This window comes from Trichosurus vulpecula, chromosome 5 (assembly GCF_011100635.1).
Source record: "Trichosurus vulpecula isolate mTriVul1 chromosome 5, mTriVul1.pri, whole genome shotgun sequence".
Lineage (NCBI taxonomy): Eukaryota > Metazoa > Chordata > Mammalia > Diprotodontia > Phalangeridae > Trichosurus > Trichosurus vulpecula.
The window spans coordinates 221,243,862-221,270,286 of record NC_050577.1 but is presented as its reverse complement, the minus strand read 5'-3'; positions in this window follow the sequence as shown (position 1 = coordinate 221,270,286).

Here is a 26,425-nt window from a genome sequence, read left to right as displayed (position 1 = left end):
CTATACCCTCAAAAATTATTGGAGTCATTTAACATGATTGTACATGTGGGGGGAGGTGGGAGGGGAGGGAGGGAGAAAAATTTGGAGCTCAAAATCTTATAAAAAATGAAAGTTGAAAATTATCTTTACGTGTAATTAGAAAAAAAAATACTATTTACAAAAAAAAAAACTAATGGAGCCAGAGGATCTCATTTAAGGACTAGTCTTGCCATTTACTAGCTATGTATCCTTGGACAAATCATTTCCCCTTACTGAGATTTAGTTCAAGGAAAATTGGATTTGAAATTAGTCTGTAAAATGAGAGACTTCACACACACACACACACACACACACACACACACACACACTCAGTCAATGAGTCAAGAAGCATTTATTAAGCACCTACTACTGTGCTACTTGTGCATGTACAAAGAAAGACAAAAGACATTTCCTTCCCTGAAAGAACTCACAATCTAATCTAATCAACGAGCAAACAAATACATAGAAACAAGTCACATCCAAAATAAATAGGAAATAATCAAAGAGGGAAGGCATTCAAATTAAGAAGGATTGAGAAAGGCTTCCTGGAGAAGGTCACATTTGAGTTGGGTCTTGGAAGGAAGCCAGGGAAGCCAAGAGGCAGAGCTGAGGAGGAAGAGCATTCCAGGCATGGAGGATGGATGGCCAGTAAATACGCCTGAAGTTTCGACATAGAATGTCTTGTTCATGAAATAGCCAGGAAACTAGTGTCACTGGTTCAAAGAGTAGGTGGTAGGATGTAAGGTAAAAGAAGACTGGAAAGGGAAGAGGAGGAAGCAATAGAGAGCCACAGGAGTTTACTGATTATGGGGGTGACGTGGTCCAGCAAGCAGTTTAGGAAAATGATTTGGGTGGCCAAAGGCAGGAGGGACTAAAGAGGCTTTCTGGGGAGGGACTTGGAGAAAGAGATTTGGAAATGAAGGTAGTATAAAAACAAAAAAGATACCAATAAAAAATTTGTTTTAAACCTTGCCATATGAAAACTTGAGGTGACAGTAAAGAGAGCAGAAGACCTAGGGGGTGATATAATCATGTACTTTAAATGTTTGAGGGTTTGTTATGTAGAAAAAACAAAAATCAAAACAGTTAGGTGGTGCAGTGGATAGAGCACCAGACCTGAAGTCAGGGAGACTCATCTTCCTGATTTTACTTCTGACCTCAGACACTTACTAGTTGTGTGACCCTGAGCAAGTCACTTCACCCTGTTTGCCTCAGTTTCCTTATATGTAAAATGAACTGGAGAAGGAAATGGCAAACCACTCTAGTAACTTTGACAAGAAAACCCCAAATGGGGTCACAAAGAGTCTGACACAACTGAACAACAACAACAAATACGCAGAAAAAGCATTAGACTTATCTTCCTTGGCCCCAGAAGGAAGATCTAGGAGAAATGAGTACAAGTTATAGGAGGTTTTCACTTACTATAAGAAAAATTTCCTCACAATCAGAGGTCACAGAAATTAATGGGTTGCTTCCATAGGTTTTATGAGTTCTCCATCACTTTTGGTCTGCAAGTGAATCAGATAACTTCTCTTTCCAGATATTGTAGGAAGTATTCCTATTCAGGCATGGAATCAGATTGTGGGTTTTGAGATTTACAGCTGGAAGGACCCTCGGAGATTATTGTGTCCAATACCCTAATTTTATAGAAGAGAAAAGTGAAGCCCATAGAGGGGAAATGATGTAAACCTCCCTAACCTACACCAGTCATTCAAAGCTAAAGTCTTTCTATAAGGATTCTGAAAGCTTCAAATAAAACAATGAAGGCTCTTTCTTGCTCAGAAGCCCAAACCTAAGATGTTTATTATCTTCAGAGTCTTATCTCACTTCTCCTATCACAGGATTCAGAAATAATGTGATGCCTTGTAAGTGCATTATGTCTCTTTTCCAAGGAACCAAAAGTACTTTGCATGCATTATTCAGTTCCCCTGTTGGCATGGAAACAGAATCACCCACTTTTCAATCCACTGAACAGAGCTTTCAAGTGATGTAGGCATTGCTTGCCTAGTGAGGAAGATCTCCTCACTCTAGATTCAGGCATGGTACGCCAGGCCCTGTCACCACATCTGCCACTTGCTGGGTTGATAACTGCTATTTCATATTTTCTATTAATATCACATAGCCCAGGGCAGCTAGACCTCTCCCTGTTAATTGCAAAGAGGATGATAAAATTGAGCCAAGTGGTGAACTACACCAAGGGCCAGGATCACAAGGCACTTCTATGTCATCCTGACCAACTCTCTCAGACATTCCTGCTGAAGGCAGGAGGTGAAACAAAAATTGTTGTTACTATAGGTCATCAGCTTCCACTTTGGTATTTAATCACTTAGGATCTCAAAGGTGACTGAGAGAGAGAGAGAGATTTTGAATATGTCTCTTAAATAAATAAATACACCCTAACATAACCTACTCAAAGTTCACACCCTTAGTTCTTTTGGGTCCAAGTATAGTGAGCTACTTAAAGTCCTCATGGTAAAATGGAAAAAATATTGGAGTCAGAGGGATTTCATTTAAGGATTGGTCCTGCCATTTACTAGTAGTATGCCCTTGGATGTATTTACCCTTACTGATATTTAGTTCCCTCATCCTAGAGGCAATATGGCGTAGTGGAAAGCAAGCTGGATTTGAAATTAGTCAGTAAAATGAACTAGATAGATAGCTCCTGGGGTCCCTCCCAATCAATTCAATAGTCAATAAATATTAAGTACCTACTATGTTCTACTATGTGCTAAGCACCAGGGATACAAATAAATAAAAAAGAAAAGAAAAGAAAGACAGTCCCTACCCTCAAGGAGCTTGCCTCTAATGAAGAAAGATAACACACAAAAGAAAACTGAAAAAGGAGTGGGGTGAGGTTCCAGCTCTAAATCTATGCTTCTATGATCTAGGTTAAATTTCTGTCTCTGCTATTTCCTGGCTGTGTGATCTTGGGTAAGTCAATTAACCTGTTTAGCCTTCAACTTCATCAGGAAAATGGCAGGGCTAGTGAAACAGATAATTTCTAAAATCTCTTCCAAGTCTAAATCTAAGATCCTATTATCCTGCTAGATATGTGACCTTGAGAAATTTATCAGCCAACAAATGTTTATTAGGTAACTACTAAGTGTCCAACATTGTGCTTGGTGCTGGGGATACAAGGACATAAATATTACAGCTCCTGCCAACGTGGAGTGTACAGTCTATCAGAGACAATATGAACAAAGACAAGCAAATATAAAGAAGTGCATAATGTATATGTGTATACTATAGATATACATTATGTATATGTAGGTATAATATATATAATGTGTATACTATATATACAATGTGTATACATTGTATACTCATTTGCATTTTCTTATAATGTATGTAGGTATATCATATATATGTGTGTATAAATATACATTGAATATATACATATATTTGCATTTATATACATATGTGTATGTGTACATAAATGTATGTGTGAATTTCTATACACAGAGAGATATCTGTTCTATAATACAAGATAACTTGGGGAAGGTACTAGTAGCTGGTGGGGGGATAGAAAGGCCACATGTAGAAGGAGACGGCTCTTGATCTGAGCTTTGAAGCTTTGAAGAAACTAGTGATTCTAAGAGAAAGTGAGGAGGCAATGCATTCCAGGCATGGGGTACAGCCTGTGCAAAGGTTCAAAGATGGGAGATACAAGAAAACAAGTTTAGTTTCTTCATCTGTAAATCAAGGAAGTCAAACAAGATGGTTTCTACATTCTCTCCCTGCTCTAAATCCTGTGAGTCATTCCACTTGGGGTTACTTGCATAAATCTATTTGATTTTCACACTAACCCAGTGAGGAATGTCATGTGCATAGAGTGCTTTGTAATTATGGTTTATAAATGAGAATTACTTATGTTAAATCACACTCATCTTGAAACATACCTGGGGCTCACAGGAGTAGAATGTATTTTAACAACTACATTGTGAACCTTCACTTTCTCATCTGTAAAATGAAGATAATAATACTTCTCCATCTGCTTTATATTATGAGAGCATTTTACAGGCAGTTAGGAGGAACCTTGGATAAAACACTGGACCTAGAGTTAGGACGACCTGAGTCAGATCCAGCCTCAGAAACTTCCTAACTATATGACCCTTAGTCACTTAACCCTTTTCTGACTCAGTTTCCTCAGCCATAAAATGGGGATAATAATAACACCTACCAGAAAACTAATGTATGGGTCTGGATTTTTTTTATTATAACCGATAATCAAATGCAAATATGGGAAGTGGTACAGAGTGAATAGAGCAGATCCAAAAGAATATATATAATTACTACAACTAGATAAATGAAGACAATGTTAAAGGACAACAAAACCCAGGTTAAGCATCCTGTTTAGTATTGGTACTACCTTATTAACATAGTCACCAATTCTTTTAATGAGTGCTAGATTATAAAAGCATATATTTGTATAAGGCCCCTCTCACCTATGAGCTCCCAGTTAGCTACTATAGGTTCTGCATACTTTGTGGGTCAGAATCCTCTCCAAACCATAGCTCACGAGATACCACTAATGTTTTTACTGGCACTACTAGACCAGATGCGCAATTCAAAAATTGCACATCTAGTAAAATATCAGAGGAAATAAAGTAACACTAGAACATTTCCTCCACAAACCATGAGCTCACTGTCCCACAAATACACACACACATACATGCTTAGTGGGAAGAGTAGATAGGAATCCTATGTGGCACATATACACATGGAGAACTTGTGTACTCACATGAAGGAGTACACCCATAAGAAATACACATGACCAAGACATACACATAGAGGAGTAATTCATGTCTCTGTTGCTAAAGACCTGGCAGTGTCTTCCACAGATGTCACCATGTTGCTCTCTGCTAGACCTATTCAGATATCATATCTTATCTGCTCCCTAATGGCAATGCGATGATCCCCTTGAATCTCTAATGCTCAGCTGATTTTCCTTTATCTAGCAGAAGAGTCACTTACAACATTTTCCAACATACACTAGTGATAATGTGGTCAAAAGGTATAATAATAGTAAGTCTAATAATGTGATTAGTAAGTCTCCCCTGTAAGGAGCTACAGCCTCTTAACCAGTTCTTTGAATCACCTCCAACATCCTCTAAGAAATGTTATGATTAATAAGCCTCTCTCCTGCAAAAGAAGGCTATGGTTCTTTCAGCCTGTTTTTTTAGCGCCTGATTATTACTTCACTTTCATCCTCAGCTGAGCTGCTCTATTCAGGGCTGCCATATCCTGGAAATGTTGTGATCAATCAGTTTCTCTCCAATGATGGAAACTATAGCTCTGCCAGCCAGTTGCTACGAAGATCTCCTTAGGTTTTTAGTCAGCTATTGTGGTCGGTCTGTGTGAGCCTCTTTCTTTCCTTAATCAGATCTCTCAGGAATGGATAAGAAATTCATACTCTCACTCAGGCTGCTGGAGAAGGTAAAAAGAGATCAGGTTAAGATCAGGACTGGTCTTTGACTCTTCTGTTTGACTCTTCTCTGAATTCTTTTATTAATTGCCTTCTCCTCTTGCCTGCCCCTTTTCTCTAATATTTTGTCTAACAATTTGTCACTGAACTTATAAGTTTAAAACCCATCTGAGTTCTTAGGTTTTATCACAGCCCTCTTCTGCCTAGGCAAATATGCCCAGGGCTCTACTTTTTCAAATGGAAAAAAAAGACGAATGAAAATGTGATGAATTTTTTTTTTTGCTCTATTTCCCCCAGCATACACCTCTACTCTATGCAAATAACAATGGTTGGGCTTGCTAGAAAATGCTGGTAACCTTCACACATACACACACACACATATACACGCACACAAACCCAGTAACACATAACACATTTGCATGTGTTAACAGTCATAAACATTCTTTTTTCTGATATTCAATATGATCATTAGTATTGTTTCGTTTAATGGGTTGGGAGAAATGTACTTGGTTTGATTTTATGTATGCTTATATTTGTCAGCTATGTTTAAAACAAAATTCATCAATGAAAATTATATATAATTTGTGTACACCCTTATGTGTTTGTGCATATGTATATGTGTGCACATGTGTATGGGTCTGTATATGTCAGAGAGTTTGAATAACTAAAGTTCACTGGAAGTTAAAAACAAATTATTTGTCTAGATGCCTTCTTGGCGAGTAAAAACAACTTGTTTCCAATGTTTTCATTGCTTCTCTCAGAATTATTCTAACAGTAGGTCCTACCATAACAAAGGAACAAAAAAACAAGATTCAGGAGCCTCTAGAGTTATCTGGTTTGTCCTGCTATAGGGTGAACAAACCCAGGGTCAGAACAATTAGCAAGATCACTGCTCCTCATTTCTACAAACCTACTTTTCTACTTTGCTCTTATAACTTCCAAAAGGGTGGGAGGGGGGATACTTATAAGCAGCCTATATCTTTCTTTATCCCTTTAGGGTACCAGGTTTTCTTAATATTTAATATATCTATTCATTCATTCATCTATCCATCCATTCCTTCAAAAAAACCCATTTATTAAGTGCCTACTATGTATGAGGCCCTATGCCAGGCTCTGTAGGAGATGCAAAGATAAATAATATGCCTTCACAGCCCTCAAGGAGCTTACCATCTTCTAGGGCAGGAGATCTTCACCTCAGATCTTTATTTTACCATAAGTGTTTTTGTTTATTTTTTTATCCTATAAATTTCATTTTAAGCATCTAAAAACGTTCTGAGAAGGGTACATAGTCTTTACTAGACTATCAAAGGAGGTCCATGACACACAAAAAGGTTAAGAAGGGGAAAGATTAGGTTACAAATAATGATAAGACAAAGTGAAATCTGAAGAATACACCACAGGAAGGATACGGACAAGGCTCCAAGAGCGGAACAATTTCTGGCGGGGGGTGGTGGTTTAAGGAAGAGTTCATAGAACAAACCTCTTTCACAAGAGAGAAGTAAACAACTATTAGGATAGAAGGCAGTATGCACAGTCAGATGCACTCTCCATATCGGATGCTTTTGTATGTTTTTCTTTGGCACAAGGGATGGTTTAATCTGGAGGTAGGTGGTAAATGACTGAAATAAAGACAAAACACCTCGGGAAAATATTTTTAATGTAAAAATTAAAAAGTTAGGCTTCAAGGAGGAGATGGTATTTGAGCTCAGACTTGAAGAATGAGGCAAAGATGAAGTAAAGGCATTGAAATCATAGGCTGGACAAAGTGGTCCAAGAAGACACTCAGCATCAGACTCTCAGGATGTAAGCTCCTTGAGAGCAGAGATTGAATCTCCATTCATTGGCACTGTAGCTCCAGAACCTATCACAGTACCTGGGAACAAAGTAGGTGCTTACTAAATGCATGTTGACTGACTGACTGATTGGAAGAGATCTCAGAGATAGTATTGACCAGTTCATATCCTAACAGGAAACCCTCTACAAAATCCCCAATAAATAACCATGAGGACTCAACTTCAAGACCTCTAGTCAGAGAGAATCCATTACTTCCCTAAGCAGCCCATGCTGCTCTGTTAGAAGTGTTTTCTTATTTTAAGCCAAAAACATGCCTTTCTGCAGCTTCTACTCATTGTCTTAGTCCTGCCCTCTATGGCCAAGCTAAACAAGTTGAATCCCTCTTCCAAAGGATAGCATTTCAAATTCTTGAAGACAGATCTCATATCAGCCCCTAAGTCTTCTCTTCCCCCCATGCTAGATTCAGCCCTTCCAGAAAAGTCCTGCTGTGATACCCAGGTGCACAAAAGCTGTACCAGCAGAATAAAGTTCCTGGCAGGTTGTACCAATTTGGAAAGGCATGAAGGATAATCTGGACAATAGACTGCTTCTACCAACTGAAGACTAGCCTAGCTATATATAGAGAGGTTCAGCAGCAGCTGGTTGGGCACTAGGCAATGTTTTCTTTGACTACGCACTTCATGAAACAGATAAGAATATATAACAGACATCATTCTTAAAGCCAGGATGGATTGGTAGTAATGGAAGCAGAATAGGGATAGGATAGGGAAGGAAGGAAGAAAGGAAGGAAGGAAGGAAGGAAAGAACGATGGAAGGCTGGACGGACGGAAGGAAGGAAGGACGGAAGGACGGACGGAGGGAAGGAAGGAAGGAAGAAAGGAGGGGGCTAAGAAGAAGGAAGGAAAAGAGAGAGAGACAATATATATAGTCTCATTATATATGAAGGGAAAGGAAGAAAAGAAAAAGAGAGAATGAAAATGAACATAGGTCCAACAGAGGTGCTTTTCAGCATCATGAAGAATATCTTGTGCAAAGCTCTAATGGAAAAATGACTCCCTATAGACCTCAAGGTCTTCTAGGTACTCCTGTTTGTGGATGACATCATATAATTTTAATCAAGCCCTTAAACACAAAACAGCCATCTGACCACAGTTGCAGAGAAGAGATTAGTCTGGCCATTCACAATGGAAAAGTAAAATAGATGAAGAATGAATATTGTATGCATTTGGATGGATAGTCCATCTAATTAGGTCCTTATTACATAAGAATTTAGAATTGGATGGATGGATAGATAGAAAGGTGGATAGAGTATGGGGGGGGGGGGAGAGAGAGACAGAGAGAGAGAGAGAGAGAGAGAGAGAGAGAGAGAGAGAGAGGTAGTAGGCATTTATTAAGCCCTTACCATATATCAGGTAATGTGCTAAGTGCTAAGAATACTAATACAAGCACAATTGTCCCTGACTTCAAGGAACTTTGGGGTACCATGTTTCCTTAATATTTCCTTAATATTCAGCATATTTTGATGATAAAAGACAACATAATGGGGAGCTGGGGAGGTGTTACAATCAATCAATCGGCAAGTATTCATTTAAGTGCCTACTATGTGCCAGACTCTGTGCTGGGTAAGAAGCTTACATTCTATTTTGTTGATTGCCTAGAATTTCAGGAGCAACAGTAAAAACAAAGTGGGCACCAAATAGGGAATATACGTTAAGCAGACTTAAATATTAGAGGAGATTTAGACAAAGGGAAAAATGAGACTCTCTATACAAGATGGATTCCATATGGGCATGCATTTAATTTGCTTAAAACAGATGGCTGAGCTCTGGACCCAGTAATTTATTACTAGGCCATAATTCCAAATTCCTACTTGGCTTCTTAAGCTCTATTCACAGGAAAGGTTAAATTCCATGAAATTGCCTGATTTGACCATGTGTCCCAAGCTCATCATACTAAAAATCATTTTCATGCTTGAAATCAATGTGACCTAGACCTCAGTGTCCAACTCTTTCCTCTTTCCTCCTCAGACCTATGGACCCTTAAGCAATTGTAGAGGGGGTCTATAGGGAGTTATGAGTATACATAGGTATGTGGCTACAAGCTTGAGTCAAAGCCCAGTTATAAAAATACAAGGAAAACTTAAAGTGTCCTGTGAGGTTTATAAGAATAGGAAAATGGATTTTTCAGACTACTAGTTTAGAACAAGGGAGCATGGAATGGGGTGCCTCACAGAGTAATGAGTTCCCCTGCACTTCCCTGTTCTTCATCACCATTCAAAGTACTGCTATGAATATTTTGGTATATACTTGACCTTTTTTTTTAGTCATTGACTTCTTTGAGGTAAAAGCAATAGAATTCTAACGTGAAAGACTATACAAATGTTTTATATATGTCAATCATACTTTTCCAACAAGCTCCTGAATTTAAAACTTTTTGTCCTTTTAAGGTTAAAAAAAATCCCCTGATTATTACAGGATACAAACTTTAATTTTTCCCTGTTTCGGTAATAAATAAATTTTTCCTAATTTATTCAGTCAAGAAGGGTTTATTAAGTACCTATTAAGTACCTATTTTACTACGTCCCAAGCACAGTGCTAAGCACTAGGGATACAAAGAAAGGCAAAGGACCATCTTTGCTCTCCCACATTTTATTGGAGGGGACAACATGCCAATAACTCTGCATGAACAAAATATATACAAGATAAACTAGGAGCCACCAATAGTGGGAAGGCACTAAGATTAAGGGACATTGGGAAAGGCTTCCTATAAAAGGTAAAGTCATTCTCATTCTCTCTAGTACCTCCCACTGTGACTAGTGATAAGTTGGTACATCCAAAGGAGGTGGAAGTGTTTGTCCAATCTCCTCATTTTACAAATTAGGAAACCAAGACCCATGGAGGCAAAGTGACTTACCAATGTCACACAGGCAGTAAGCAATAGAGTCAGGATATGGACAGAGGACTTTGAATTCAAGCCCAGGACTCTTCCTAACTGGCTACTCCCTTTCTCTTACTACTCATATTTAATCAGTGATCCGGAAAGGCTTCTCATAGGAGGTGGAACATAAGCTGATCCTTGAAATAAGCTAAGGTTTCCAAGAGGAAGAGGTGAAGAGGGAGAGCTCTCTGGGTGGTAGTGAGGAAGAGGGAAGCAGCCTGGCCAGATTGGCTGGAACACTGAGCACAGAAAAGGCACTGATGTGAAGTCAGTCTAGAAAGCTAAGTGGGAGCCAGATTGTAAAGGGCTTTAAGTGACCCACTGAGGAGTTTGAACATGATCCCAGAGGCAGATGCAATAGGAAGCCACTGAAGTTTTTACACATGGTAATGAGAAGGTTGAAACAGTTCTTAAGGAAGATTATTTTGACAGATGTATGGGAGATGGAGTAATAAAGAAAAATCAATCAATCTCTGGCATTGTTTCAGATACAAAGGACATAATAAGAGATAGCATAGAAGACCTAATAGAAAGCTTCTTGAGTGCTCGGAATGTTGCATTTTTGTCTTTGTATTTATTTCTACCTACACAACATCTCCCCCATTTTCCCCTGTATCTCTCTACTCACACAGACTCCCCTTGAGGTCAGCCCTCATCATCGCTCATCTGAATTACTGCAATGACCTCCTTTTCTATCTCCCTGCCCCACCTCTTCCCATTCAGATTCATCCTCCATACAGCCTTGAAAGTGACTTTCCTAAAGCATGGATGCGAACACATTACACACCTCCTCCCACTCAATAAAGTCCAGTGGCTTTCTGTCTCCTGCAGGATCAAATGTAGGCTCCCTTTGTCTGACTTTTAATGCTCTCCACAACCTGGCCCCTTCCGTCTTCTTACATTTTCTCCCTCCCACCTACGCTACAATCCAGTGGCGTTGGCCTTCTGGTTTTCCTTGATATTCTCAAAAGTTCTGCCAGTAAAGCACAAAGGCTTTCTTATAGTTCAAAATTTCAAAGGACTCTTGAATTCATTGATGTGAAATTCCTCCGTTCATGAAGATCCCCATCCATCCCCAACTGCTCATCTCCACAATTCTTGACCATGCTCTTCTAGAAATGCTCCGTTGAAGAGTATGGTAGAGTAGAAAGAGCATCAGATATTGAGTCAGAGCACTGGGTTCAAATCCCACCTCTAATAGTTGCTACCTTTGCGACCTTTGGTGAGTCCCTTCCTTTCTCTGGGCCCTGGCTTCCTCATCAATAAAATGAAGAGGCTGCACTAGGTGGCCTCTGAGGACCTTTATAGCTCTCAATCTATGATCCTATGACTATATGACCCCAGAAATCCTTCTAGCTCCAGCAGCTATGATCCTTGATCCATCCAAAGTGCTGGAGGTCTTCCTCCTCTGAGAGAGGGATTCTTACCCTTTTGTGTATCCTGAACCCCCTTAGCAGGCAGGTAAAGCCTATGGGCCCCTTCTCTGAACAATGTTTTTAAAAGCATAAAATTCATAGGACTGCACAGAAAACCAATTATATTGAAATAAAGTTATCAAAAAATTTTTTTAATTTCACAGACCCAAGTTTAAGATCTCCTGCTTAGAATATAGTAAGCTCCTCGAGGGCTATGATGACATCTTATTTATTTTTGCATCTCCTATGGAGACATTGTACATAGTAGGCACTTAATATATTAATAAGTAATTGTAATTAAGTAGTAATTAAAAATTAATTAATTAATAAGTAATATATTAATAAGTAATTGTTTTAATTAATAATATAATATGGGGCAACTAGGTGGTACAGTGGATAGACCACCAGTTCTGGAGTCAGGAGGACCTGAATTCAAACCCAACCTCAGACACTTACCAGCTGTGTGACCCTGGGCAAGTCACTTAACTCCGATTGCCATATGTATGTATATACATACATATACACATATACATACATGTATATATACATATACAAAAATTAAATTATATTGGAATGCAGTCAATAAAATATTTTTAAGTTCATAGACCCAAGACTAAGAATCCCTGATCTACAGCTTTTTGCATTTTGTGGGTACCAATAAAATATCGGGTCTAAAATTATCATTCCCTTTCACTACACTGACAAGCCCATCTCTTTTTTTCTCCAACCATACATTTCCTGGATCCCTTAAAGCACGTCTTACCCATAGATCATCATCAGACATATACTACCACTTCATTGAGGAGTTTCTACAGTATTCTGGGGCTTCATTTTTCTAGATTGTCAACTCACTTCCTTTTCTAGCCATTCCTATCTTTGATGATTCCCTTTATTCCACTTCTTGGTCATAAATCATTATAGACAATAAGTTGTCACAGCTCCCATGTGTCTTCCCATTGTCTTTTGGATCCTCAGGAATTTTGATTCTTCTGATATCATGGTGTTCCATGATTCCCATATATATATACATATATATATATGTATATACACACACATATATGTATATATGTATATGTGTGTATGTATGTGTATATATGATACATAGTGTATGTATATCATGTATGAGATACAGCATATCTGTCAGATTATATATATGTATATGTTATATATGAGATAGAGTATATCTGTCATATATGTGTGTGTTATGTGTGTATAGATGTATATATCCATACATGTGTGTGTATATATACATACGCACATATATACATATATACACATATATACACACATATATACATATATACACATATATATATACACATATACATACACATATCTATATCTATATCTATCTATCTATATCTATATCTATATCTATCTATCTATCTATATCTATCTATCTATATCTATCTATCTATATCTATCTATCTATCTATCTATCTATCTATCTATATATATATCTATATATATATATATATATATATATGCTTTAGTATCAGGAAACTTGGCATCATTGAAAGTACAGGTCAGTTTCTCAAATGCAATTCACCCTGCTCTGTTCTTCCTGTTAAATTGAGTCTAACTCATTATCTATCTAGCACCCCTGACAAAGACACATGCACCAAAAAACAATTCATTGGACTAGATAACTGAATTCATAACCCCCATAAGCCTCAGCTTCCCTCATCTGACAAATGAGGGGATTAAATTAAATGAACTCTGAGGTTCCTTCTAACTCTACAACCATAATCCCTTGGTCCTTTTAAAATCTGGAAAATTTGCATTCTTCATCCACTTGGTTTTTCACATGTGGGTTATTTTTACCTGCTGTGGATCTGTGAGATAATCATGGAAGGGACCACAGGAGGCATCAAATGCAACCCCCTCATTTTATAGATGAGAAAACAGAGGACCGAGGAAGCTACATGATTTGCCTAGGTTCATTCAGATGGTAAGTGACAGAGACGGGATTCAGACTGAGATTCCACAAGTTCAATCTTAGCACTTCTGTGTTCTGTCTACTTTACCATACTACCTCCGTCACTGAAGAGGCTCTGACCTTCCCAGGGCTCTAAGCAACCCTCATAATATCCTCTGAAAGCAGAAGGACCTGGAGAACCTCAGCATCTGTAGGGAGTCTCCCTTCCATTTGAACTTTGCTCATGACATCCTGTATGTCATGATGGGCACGTGGCTCTTCATTTCATGCCTCATTTGATATCAACAAGGAGAGGCCTGTTGGACAAAGTTATCCCTGGCACTGCATCTATCAAGTCAAGTAAAAAAGGGAAAAAATCCTAGGCTATATAATTTTATAATTATAGTATTAAGGTAAATACTGAATAAAAGTGAAGCCCAGTGCCAACCTTGCTTCCCCAGGTGGTCAACAGAAATAACTTCTATCAGGAAATTATAAATTGCTAATTTTTATTCCGACAGCAATTATTAGTGGAGACAAAAAGAAGAGAAAACCATTAGCATTAATGTTTTGTGCCAGAGCCAATTTTTAATGACCTAGTAAAAGGCTTACAAGTCATAAGGTCAATAAATGTGACAAAGCAAAGTTTCCTGTAGCCAAGTGCTTCAATATTTTAAGTATCTATGAATTTGTCAGTGGAAATATTAATTGCATTAAATGCAGATCATGACTACTCTATTTGGTACAGTGCAAGGGGTGCTGGATTTAGTACCAGAAGACAGCAACAGAACAGGATTAATTAATTTAAATTAAGCTACTGTTACAATCTCCTAAAACACTTATAAATATCATTAGAGGAAAAAAAAACAGGTTTGTAGGACTGCTGATCAGGCATTTTACATATCACCTTTTCTTATCACTATCCAAACAACTCATGGAACATATTTCCTGATAAAATGACGGGACCAATTGGACCAATTGAACCAACCCTCTTGTGAACAGCCATCCTCTCCAATGCATGTTTTGCTGCAAACCAACTCCTGTGTCTGCCAAAACCAACCAACCATTCCTTCCATTGGGCCTCCTTTCTAACTTACAAAATCATTTCCGAGCCCGGACATATTTATCTCAAGAATCATGTTTGGCCACCTACTCCTAAAAGAACACACGAAGCACAAAAGGCCAAGTGAGGCCTGGGCCCAAGCATGCCTAGTTGAGTCCACTCTCCATGTGGGTGTGATGGCAGGATGGGGGGAAGAGCACCTATCTCCCTCTGCATGGGAGAGCCCTAATCAAGATCATACTATTTACCATACAAAACAATTGCAGTCAAGAGTCTAAGCCAGAAGCTGCCTGTTCTTTTCAATAATGTAGTCCCCACCCGCTCCTCTCACCCCCACTCTTGTAGGGATGGGGAGAGGAAGATCCAAGGAACACTCAGTGTTCACCATGTCATTTCAGTGGCCAGAAAAAATGATCCCTAAGCACCCAGAATATGTGTCACCAGAGCCAGGGATTACTTTAGCCGTTGACTCCATCAGGGCAAATCAGGCTTTATTATCTATTGTGATACTTGTCCATGTGTTGCCATGAGTCCTTCAGATTAGGTCTATGTGGGACTCTGGAGGTCTTTCTGTAGGATAGGAGTTTTAACCTGTGTGTGTGTGTGTGTGTGTGTGTGCATGTGTGTGTGTATATGTACATATACACAGTTATACACAGATTTTTATATAAATGCATACACATATACACACACACACATACACATGCATGGTTTCCTTTGTAATTCTAGGTATTTTATGAATTTAAAAACATGATTTTGAGAAGAGTTAAGTTTTACTGTATCTCTAAAGGGGTAGATGATACATATGAAAAAGGATAAGAACCCCTGCCTTAGATCTTTTAACTTTTGTGGGTACAAGGTACAACACTTCACAAAGTCATCAGCCTCACTCCCTCCTCCCGAGTCATGGGAGTCCAGTGACAAGACAAAAGTCAAGATGACTGGTGATGGCTCAGGATGCAGTGGATGACCTTGGCCTTTCTAAATTAAGGTCTTTCCCAGGTTTCAGTTTGTCTGAGGCAACGCCCATTCAAAGACTAAGGACAAGGTAAGAACTGAGACAAAAGATGACCTAGTTTACCATCACCAAAGTTTCTGTCTGGGAGAATAACTCTGTCTCATTTAAATCCAATTCACATGGAAGACTTCACCCTAGTGATGTCTTTGGTCCTCTTCCAGAAAGAAGGATACACAGCAACATAATAAATTATTGTGGGACAGGATTTTAGGGTATGGATATCAACATCTAAGCAAGTTGATTCTAAAGTAAAAACTAACAAACCCCCAAATTCCCACTTCCCTGTCCTTTAGAACAGATTTCTAAATCTTCTGAAGCATAACCTTAAAGGGACCTGATGTCTTCTTTTCTTGATCCTCCCAGATGCTGAGGCTTTCCCTACCCATTCTCCCCCACACCCCAAAAAAGAATTTTCTTCTATTTTGGGGTTTGTTCTTCATAGAGATGATGGAGTTCCCACCCCAATTCCCCCACCCTCTCCTATCCCCCCAAAAGAGGTGACATGGAGAGCCAGCCTCTGAGTTAGAAAGATCTGTGTTTCAGTCTCACTTCTAACATACACTAGGCAAGTCACTAAACCACTCAGAGCCCCCCACCCCTACCTTGACTGTCTAAGACTATTAAGTAGCAAAGTAGTTACTGATCTGCATTGATAGAAGGGGTTTCTTCATAGGGAGTCCCCTGTACCTATGAAATGATGGGTCTCAATCTAAAGCTGAAAAGGACCTCAAAGACCATCTAGTCCAGCCCCTTTATTTCACAGATGGGGAAACTGAGGCCTAACAGAAGTGGGAGAAGCAATTTTGTATATACTTCTGTATATTTGCATAACATATTATATCACATCATATGATACTCTATTGTATTATATTTTATGTATATTTTTACAGTCTTCATCATTCAACCCACACACACAAAGAATGTTAATTCCTTAAGGAAAGGGTTCTTTTTTTTTTGTCTTTGTATCTCCAGTGCCTAATACAGTGCCAAATACAGAAAGGACACTTAATAAAGGTTTGCTAATTGATTTATTAAGTGACTGATCAGGTTCCTCGAAGACATAATCTCAATACTTTGCATGAAGTTAAATAGTCTATACTATACAATGTGTTTACCCAGCCTCTAAGATATTTGCTTCAAAAATTAAAAATTCATCTTGTGGTAACTATATAAGATACAATGAAAAATAAGCTCACTGAAACATATTTGTCTGGTATGAATGAAAAATTGCTATGCAACACTGATATTTGGCCTGCAATAGAAAAATTACAATTATCCCCAAGTACTTTAGAATAAAATGAATATTTTGCATAATATTTTCATTTGGCACTAAAATTTGCGTGTGATCCATGTAACATAAAATGATGGTTCATGAAATTGACATACAAGCAAGCAGCTTTCCCACTGGTATTGACCCTGATTTAAACAGCCCAGCAGCATTCTGGGAAGCCAGCCATTAAAACCTTGTCGATTCCATTGCCTTTCAACCATTTCTGTTCTCTTTCCCTACTCCATTAACACTAGATATTGGCATTAGTGCTTGCTTTTTTCTGCTAATGGATGAAACAGCCCTGTCTCTAGCCATCACCTTCCTCTTATGGTTAGCATGTATAGCTAAAGTACCCAGATTCGGTGTCCAGACAACTCTGGCCAGAAATTGCTTTCTGAGTATTAGTTTTATCTTCATTCACTTTAGGAGACACCAGCCAAAAAATTAGGTAACCAATAAAGTAGACAAAGACGAATACATCTTGTTCTACTGTTTTTGTTTTTATTCTCAGTGAAAGTTGACCCCAGAGCAAAACATGGTCAGTGTTTTTGCCCAAATCCCCCAAAATATTTCAGACTATTTTTTATATTTTCCTGTTGGCCCCCACACCCAGCTCCTTGTGCTGTCCTTTCTGAGCACTGTCCATGCCAGGTAGTTCGGCATCAACACGTGCATGTTTTAGGTGTTACTGTAAATAAGAGTGTTGCACCTCCAAGACCAGGGTTCAAATCTTGCCTCTGATACTACCTAAGTGATTTCCCACAAGTCATTTAGCCTCCAAAAGCTTCAGTTTCCTCATTTCTAAAAAGGAGATGATATTCATACAACCTGCCTCACAGGGTTGGTAAAAATATGCTTTGCAAACATCAATGGTGAGTTTTTGATACTATTCTCTGTCATAAATTCACAGATTTAGAACTAGAAGGGACTATTGTACTAGGTCATATGACTTAAAATCCAGCTATCTTTCCATTACATTCTACTACTTCTAATCTATGACATATAGCATTGATTTAGTCAAGTCAACAAGAGACTTTATTAAGTCTCTCCTAAGTGCTGGACACAGTGCTAAGCACTAAGGATACAAAGAAAGGCAAAAATAGCTCACATTCTAACAAGGAAGTAAATAACTGGGTGCATATAAGGAAGGAAGGAAAGACAGAAGGAAGGTGGGAGGGAGGAAGGGAAGGAAAGAAGGAAAGGAGGAAGAGAGGGAGGAAGGAAGAAAGGAAGAAAGGAAGGAAGGAAGGAAGGAAGGAAGGAAGGAAGGAAGGAAGAAGGAAGGAAGGAAGGAAGGAAGAAGGAAGGAAAGGAGGGAGAGAAGGAAGAAAGGAAGGAAGGAAGGAAGGAAGGAAGGAAGGAAGGAAGGAAGGAAGGAAGGAAGGAAAAAGATATACACAGAGTAGACGAAAGGCAATCTCATAGGGGAAGGGGCCAGCAGCTAGGGTAAGGTAGGGATCAGTAATGGCCTCCTGCAGAAGGTGGAAATTGAACTAATTTAAAGATGGAAGGAAATTTAGAGGTCATCTAGTCCAGTCTCTTCATTTTACAGATGACAAAACACTGGTTAAGTGACTTTCCCAAAATTAAAAGGTAGTAAATGGCACAGTATGGATTCAAACCCAGGTCCCAGGACTCCTGGTTCTGCACTGTCCTTCCTATACCACACTGCATACAGACAAAGTATAGTCACCCACTTGACAACAGAAATGCTATAGGATGGGAGGGGGGAAGAAGAAAGTCTAACAGAGTTATATAGCTTATATTATTTTTACAATGTTTGTGTGGCATCTGTGCACCTGTGGTTTTCAAAGTGTGGCCCTAGGGAACGGGAAATATTGTTATGTCTTCTAATCCAATAAAGCTCAGCTTGGCAAGTAAGATAGAAATAAACCATACGTGTAATGGCTCATAGCTTTTGTTGCTTTTCGAACATAATATTCAATCAAGTCAGACATGAGCTTAGAAGAAGTGTTGATCTCCTTTTCCTCTCACATTGGAATTACAGGGAAAAAATAAAGAAGTAAATACATAAATATCACTGCAGACCATGTCAAAGCTAGGCTCAGAGGGCATTTGGGAATATGTGAAAAATTGGGTGGGGTTCCTGAATACCTTTTCTACCTCCTCTTCCAGTGAATTTCCATCGAGACAGCAAACAATGAACAATGGGGCATGGAATCTTCTTTTATTATTATAAATTCTATTTCCTAAAACCAAAAGAGCTTTTATGTAGCTGATATTACCTCAGCAATGATGGGCATTGTTCTCTTGTCAGGCTGTGGAGTATTTAGAAGATTCTTTCTCTCTAGGGGCCTCTTGCTATTCTAACAGCTCAGTCATTAACTCCTTTATAACAAGAAATCATCTCCTCTCTACAAGTAAGAACTAAATAATGGATTTATTCCTATCTTATTCTAACTGCCAGGAATTTTAAGTATAGGTTAGTGGCTACTATGAGAGACTCAATAAAGAATTCTCCACTTTTTTTAAACTTCTCACTAAGATGATGCCACGCTTGTTCTAAAATGGGGTGGTAGGTAGTGGGGATAAGAGTGACAGAAGAGGGGCAGCTTAGTGGAGCAGTGACTAGAGTACTGGCCCTGGAGTCAGGAAGACCTGAGTTCAAATCCAGCCTCAGACACTTGACACGCTTACTAGCTGTGTGACCTTGGGCAAGTCACTTAACCCCAATTGCCTTGCCTTCCCCCCTCAAAAAAAATAAAAAGAAGAGTGACAGAAGGAAGCCGTACTGACAGACTCTCTTAAAATGACATCTTTAGCACCTTCTGCCCCATTTTCAGTACCTCTAAAGTATCACTGAAGGATCTTAACATCATAGATTTAGAGCTATCAGGGTCCTAAGAGATGATTTAGTACAACACCATATTTTACAGATGAGGAAACTGAAGTCCATAAAAGTAAAGGGATTTGCCCAAGGTCACACGGGTAGCAAGTGACAAAGGTAAGATTTGAATCCAGGTCCTCCAACTCCAATGTTTAGCCTGAGGACCTATTCTCTCCCCCACCCACCTCCACCCCCCATAGCTTTCTTTCATGGGCTTCGCCTTGAAGCAAACTAGGTGTGTTTTCCAGGGATGGGAAACAAATTGTATGGAGATGGAATGTCATGTGTGAGGAAGAACAAGGCCACCTTGAAGTACTCAAATATTATGAATGACTGACATTCTCAGTGGGGTTGTTCCTGTACACCTGGGCTATACTGAACTTGGGTAATGATCCCTTGAGATAAGCAAGGCAAGAATTCATGTTCCCATTTTTACAGATCAGAGGAGCTGTGATTTGCCTATAATCACACTGCTAGTAAATCATGAGGCTAGGACTCAGATCTGAGCCTTGTGACTCCAAGGCTAGAGTACCACTGTCTCCCTCAGAAGTGAAGAAACTGACATTTTTGTGGAAAACAGAACACTGGCAGAATTCCTGATCCTCGTCAAATTTCAGGAATGATATTGTGGTGTTTTCCCTTCTTTGTTTTTCAGCATAAAATCAATGCTTTGTCTTCTATGTAATGGTACTCTGAAGCATTCAACAAACACTACAGATAGCCATTATTCTTTGTTGATGCTGGGTTTACTTATTTTTTGCTTGTTTGGGGGTGTTTTTTTCCAGAGTTACTATTTCTCAGGGTCTGAGGCAGAGCTGAGGGCATGCCTAACAGGTGTACTTAGAAAACCACTCAAGAGGAAACCTGAAATGGCAACAGGAAAAGGCAGAAGTCTGCAATTCTCCCTTTTCCTATGAGGGAAGGTTTACTTCTCATATACAGGCTTTTTACATTCCACATCTATTTGCAAGTCCTTGCATTGGTCTATTTTATTCTGTTTATTGCCTGGGACACCACAGTTGTCCCTTCCACATGGTGGGTGAGGGTTAGGGGTATAGTGCCATCCCCAACCCTCAATCTGGAAAATCCACACAAAATTTTTTGGCCCTCCATTTGTACCAGAGAAGAAATCTGAATTATTATGGCATTAAAAGATAAAATATGTTGGTATTATACAATACTATGTGTCTCTATATGTATTTTATGCATTTCTGAGTTTCTAAACTTTTTCTCTGTCATTTGCTGGCCTTTGTGTGTCTTCTGCAGCTTCTACAAAACTCTGCAAGAATTCCCATTTCATTTTTTATACCAACCCTCAATACAGTGAAATCAAGATGGGGAAAGCCACAATGTGGAAAAGATAAATGTAATTTATTTTATAGGATCCTAGATTGTTATTATTATTAAGAATAATATTAATAGTTAGCATTTACATGGCACTTTAAGGTTTGCAACATACTTTACAAATATGCTCTCATTTGATCCCCTCAACGACTCTGGGAGAAAGGGGCTATTATTATCCAAATTTTACAGAGGGGTAAACTGAGGCTTGGAAAGGTTGAGTGACTTGCCCAGGGAAGGGACATCAGAGATGCTCTCCTCCAAAAGCTTTTATGTTATAAAGAAACTGGATCCCAGAGAAAATAAATGACTTACTTAAGAATACAAAGCTAGTACAACAGAGGCAGCTAAGTAGCATAGTGCAAGGTAGATTTGTAGTCAGGGAGATCCGAGTTTGAATCCTGCCTCACATACTTCCTAGCTGTGTAACCCTCAGCAAGTCACTTAATCTCTCTGGATCTTATTTTCCTCATTTATAAAACAGCACCTTTCTCCCAGGGTTTTTAAGAGGATCAAATGAGATGCTGTATGTAAAGTACCTTGCAAACCTTAAGGAATTTTATAGGAACTTTAATTAATTAAGATTTTTAATATTAATAATAACATTTATGTAGCAGTTACGGTTTACAAAGTCCTTTATTAATATCATCTCATTTGATCCTCACAACAATGGGAGAATCCCATTTTATAGATAAGGAAATTGAGGCTGAGAGAGGATTTCTGAATAGGTTTATAACATTCCTTTACAGGAATCTTAAGGCATTTTAGGTGTCACCATTAAATAACAGAGCCAAAATTAAACCCTGATCCTGACTCCAAATCGCTAGATATACCCCCAAACCCCATTCAGTAACTACCTCTTACCCATCCATACCTAAACAGTCAGAACTTCAGGTACAGTGTTCTTTCCAATCCATTGTACTGCCTCTCAGTCTATTTTTACATCTTATCTCCCACTAGGCTCTAAGTTCCCTGACTCAGTGGAGTAGTAGGGAACATAGTGATGAAGAAGTTTCAGGATTAAGTTTCCTGGATCCAGCAGATGAAATCTCAGACCATGCCAAGGTCCTGGAGTCAACTCTTATTCTGGTTCTGCTACTTCCTCACTGTCACTCCACTTGCTACTGGCTTGGCCCAGGAGCTCCTCACCATTTTCCTAATGTCTCCCATCTGCTGCTATTTTGAGTACCATGTAGTTCATTGGAGTGATCTCAAATATTTGAAGCCTCCTTCTCCAGGGAACTGAGTCTGTGTGTTACCAGTAAATTCATGATTGTTAAATCTAATGGCTTTTTCTGATTCCTCTTCCTTTTAGACATCTCTGCAGCATTTAACACTGTTGACTCTTTCCTTATCCTGAGTACTCCCTCCTTTCGGGGTTTCCATGACACTGCTCTCTCCTGTTTCTCTTTCTGTCTGAGCACTCCTCCTTAGTCTGCTTTGCTACATCATTATTCATGTCCTGCTCTGTATGTATGGATGTATCCCAGAGATCCATCCTTTCTCTTCTATGTGCTTTATTGGTGATTTTGTCCACTACACTGACTTCAATGATCATACCTATTTGAGTGACTCCCATATCTCCATCACCAGCCTTCATTCTTGTAATGCTGGATGACAGCTGCCTGCTGAATCTCTCCTGGATGTCCCTTTGGCAGTTTGGATTTCACAGATCCCAAATGTAATTCATTGTCTTTCTAATGACATGTGAGCTCCTTGAAGGCAGACACTGGTTGGTTTATTTTTTTCATTGTTGTTTTTTGTATCCCTAGAAAAATGCCCAACACATAGTAGGTGCTTAATAAATATTTGTTGAATTGAATTTCCCCCAACCTCTACCCCTCTTTCTATCTTCCCTATTTCTGTTAAAGGCAACACTATCCTCCAAGGCACCCAAGTTTGCAACCTTGGAGTCATCTTCATTTCTTCCCTTTCCCTCTCATTCCTCATATCCAATCATCACCAAGTCTTGTTTACTCTGTCTCCAAAATGTCTCTGGAACCTAATCCCTTTTTCCATACACACACACATACACACACATACACACACTCACTCACTCACTCACTCACTCCACTCTAGTTTAGGCTCTTAAAACTGCTCATCCCTGACCCTAGTTTCTCTTCTCTGTTACCATCTTGGACACTGAGCTGCTAGGTTTCTATTCTTAAGACACAAGTCTGACCTATTCAAGAAATGTCAATATCTCCCTTTGTCTAAAGGATAAGATAAAAAAATCCTCTGCCATTTAAAGCCATTCCCAATCTGGTTCCAATCCATCTCTTGAGCTTATTTCACAACATTCCCTTCTCACATATTCTATGTGACAAGCTGGCATACTTGTTCTTCCCCATAAATGACGTGTCATTTCCTATGCTTTTTTTTAAACAGCCTTTCTCCCAAGCCTGGAATATTCTCCCTCCTCACCTCTGTCCCTTGAATCCCTACATACATTCAAGGCTCAACTCAAGTGATGTGTTTTACCACATGTCTTTCCCAGTGCCCTTAGTTGTCAACACTAACAACCAAATTAGACTTTAATATTTACAAAGTATAAATATAAAAGGCAACTCGGTAGCAGAGTGGATGGAGTGTTAGACTGGGGGCAGGAAAACCTGAGTTCAAATTCTTCCTGAGACCCTTACTAGCTATGCAATCCAGGGAAAGGCACTGAACTCTCTCAGCTTCAGTCTCTTCATTTTTAAAATGGAGATAACAGTAGCCCCCCCCCCCCAGTGTTGTTTGGGGGTTCCAGTGAGATAATATGTCTAACGTGCTTTGAGAACCTTAAGGCACTATGAAAATTCTAACTATTTCTGCTTTGCATATGGTTTGTATTTATCTGCCTGTGTACATGTGGTTCTTCTCCTCTTCCTGTAGAATGTAAGCTCCTGGAGGGTAGGCATTACTTTTCTCTTTGCCTTTGCATCTCCTGCACTTAGCCCCATGCCTAGCATTTGGTGTCTTTAATCAACTATTGTTGAATTCTGTACACCCTCTCCTGTAGTGGTGACTCTTTTAGTTTGGGTTTACTCTATGTCTATCTTTACTGTCCCTTTTAAGGGCCAAGTCCAGGGGTATTTTGTTGTTGTCATTCAGTCATTTCAATCGCGTCTAACTCTTTGTGACCCCATTTGGGGTTTTCTTGGCAGAGATATGGAATGGTTTGCCATTTCCTTCTCCAGCTCACTTTACAGATGAGGAAAGTGAGGCAAACAGGGTTAAGTGACTTGCTCAGTGTCACACAACTAGTAAGTGTCTGAGGCCAGATTTGAACTCAGTTCTCCCTGACTCCAAGTTCAGTGCTCTATAGCTGCCCCTAGTTCCAAGGGTATATAATATACTAAATCAATCAGACATTCTCAACTGGTGGTAGAAGGAAAAGGAATATGTAGGGCCAGGAAAATTCACATTTCACCGAAGAGTTAACTCTGTCTAGAGAAGTTAACTAGGGAGATACAAGAGGATATGCTGCCTGAGATATTTAAACCTATTCTAACAAAACTCTGAAGTTTGTACCACATCCAATAATGGTCATTAAATCCAATGAGAAATAAGTAAGCAGCATCTTCTACCTCAAAACTACAGGAGTGGTCGTTCAGAAGCTCAAGGACAATCAGAGAGATGGTTAGCAAAGCCATGAACTCTTGGCACAACAACCCTGTGAGGTTGGTACAGGGTGGCCTCCTAGTGTGGCCAGAGGTGGACCAGAGGCACATGCAGGCTGAAAGTTTCTGTGTCCAGAGGATGAAGCCATAAAGAGCTCCCTTGAGAAAGCTCTAGGATAGGATGGAGCTCAAGGTAGGGGACCATGGAAGTACCAAAGAGTAGAAGCAAACGGCAACCAAATCAGCACTGCCACAGTCAGACTTGTATTCCCAAAGCTTAGCATAGTGCCTGGCACATAGTAAGCATTTAATAAATTTTGACTGATTGACTGACTGACACTCCAGGCCCAAGAGCTCTGAGGTCCCAAACAAACACTCCATTCTGAGATTAATAACAATAATAGCTAACATTTGTAAAGCACTTACTATGTGCCAGGTGCTGTGCTAAGTGCTTTTCAATTGTTATTTTAGCCTCACAAAAACCTGGTGAGGTAGGTTCTATTTTTATCCCCATATTACAGATTAAGAAACTGAGGCAAACAGAGGTTAAGGGTCTTGCCCAGGGTCATATAGCTCATAAGTGTCAGAGGCTAGATTTGAATTCAAATCTTCCTGACTCTGGCCCAGAGCTCCATCCACTGCACTACACCACCCATGACAGGAAGGACCCTAAAGATCCAGAACTCTGAACCTCAAAGATCCTGGGGGGTAGGAAAGCAGTAAGAAGTCAGCTCAGGAAGCCAGGACCCAGGGCAAGACCAAGCAGGGCCAACTACCCAAAGCCAAAAATGCAGGAGGAAGTTGAACCTGGTCCTGATGGGAAGCCATACTTCAGGACTCAAAGCTGGAAAGATGAGTAAATCAAAGAAAATACCAACCAGGATGAAAAACAAATCTAGAGATCCCCTAAAAGAAGGAGGAAGTAACTCCATAACAATTACAAGCAAAGACTCCACAGAAAACCAATGAATTTCCTACAAGAACTATATTAATACACAGAAGAAAAGAAGCAACAGTCCAAAAATGAAATAAAAGCTCTGAAGGAAGGAAATGAAAAGACAACTAAAACCCTAGGCCAGAAAATAATAAACCTTACCCAAGTGATGGACCCCCAGAAAATTAAAATAGACCAAAAAGAAATCAATGACTCCACGAGACAGCAAGAACAAGCCAGTCAAGAATACCTGGTTTCAAATCTTACCTCTGACACCTCCAGGCTGTATGACTCTGGACAAGTCACTTAACCTCTTAGTACTTTAGCAACTCTCTCAGAGTAGATGCCAATCTGCACCCTTACAAGGAGGTCCTTTTACACTGATGAAATCACAAAGTTTTGCTGTTTTTAAGCTCTGTATCATAAGATTATTGTGAGTCTGACATGAAATAAGGAATACAGAACCTTTTATAAATTTTCAGATATTGCATAAGCAGATTTTATCACTATGGTCTCCCCATGTCCTCTTCAAGAATGTCATAAATTTGAATTTCTTTCAGATACTTCTACACTGCTACATACATTACGGAGCTTAATAAATACCAGTTGGGCACCGTTGGTTTAGGTCTGGTGAGAAAGTCAAAGGCAGAACCCTGCTGACACCATTAAAACAATGTGAAATCATTATCAATAGATCATAAGATCTCGGAATTAAAAAGGCCTTAGATAGCTATCTGATGGTCAATCAATAAGCAAATATCAAATGGGTACTATGTGTTGGACCTTGTCCAAGGTGCTGGAAATTCATATACAGAAATGAAATAGTCCTGACATTCATC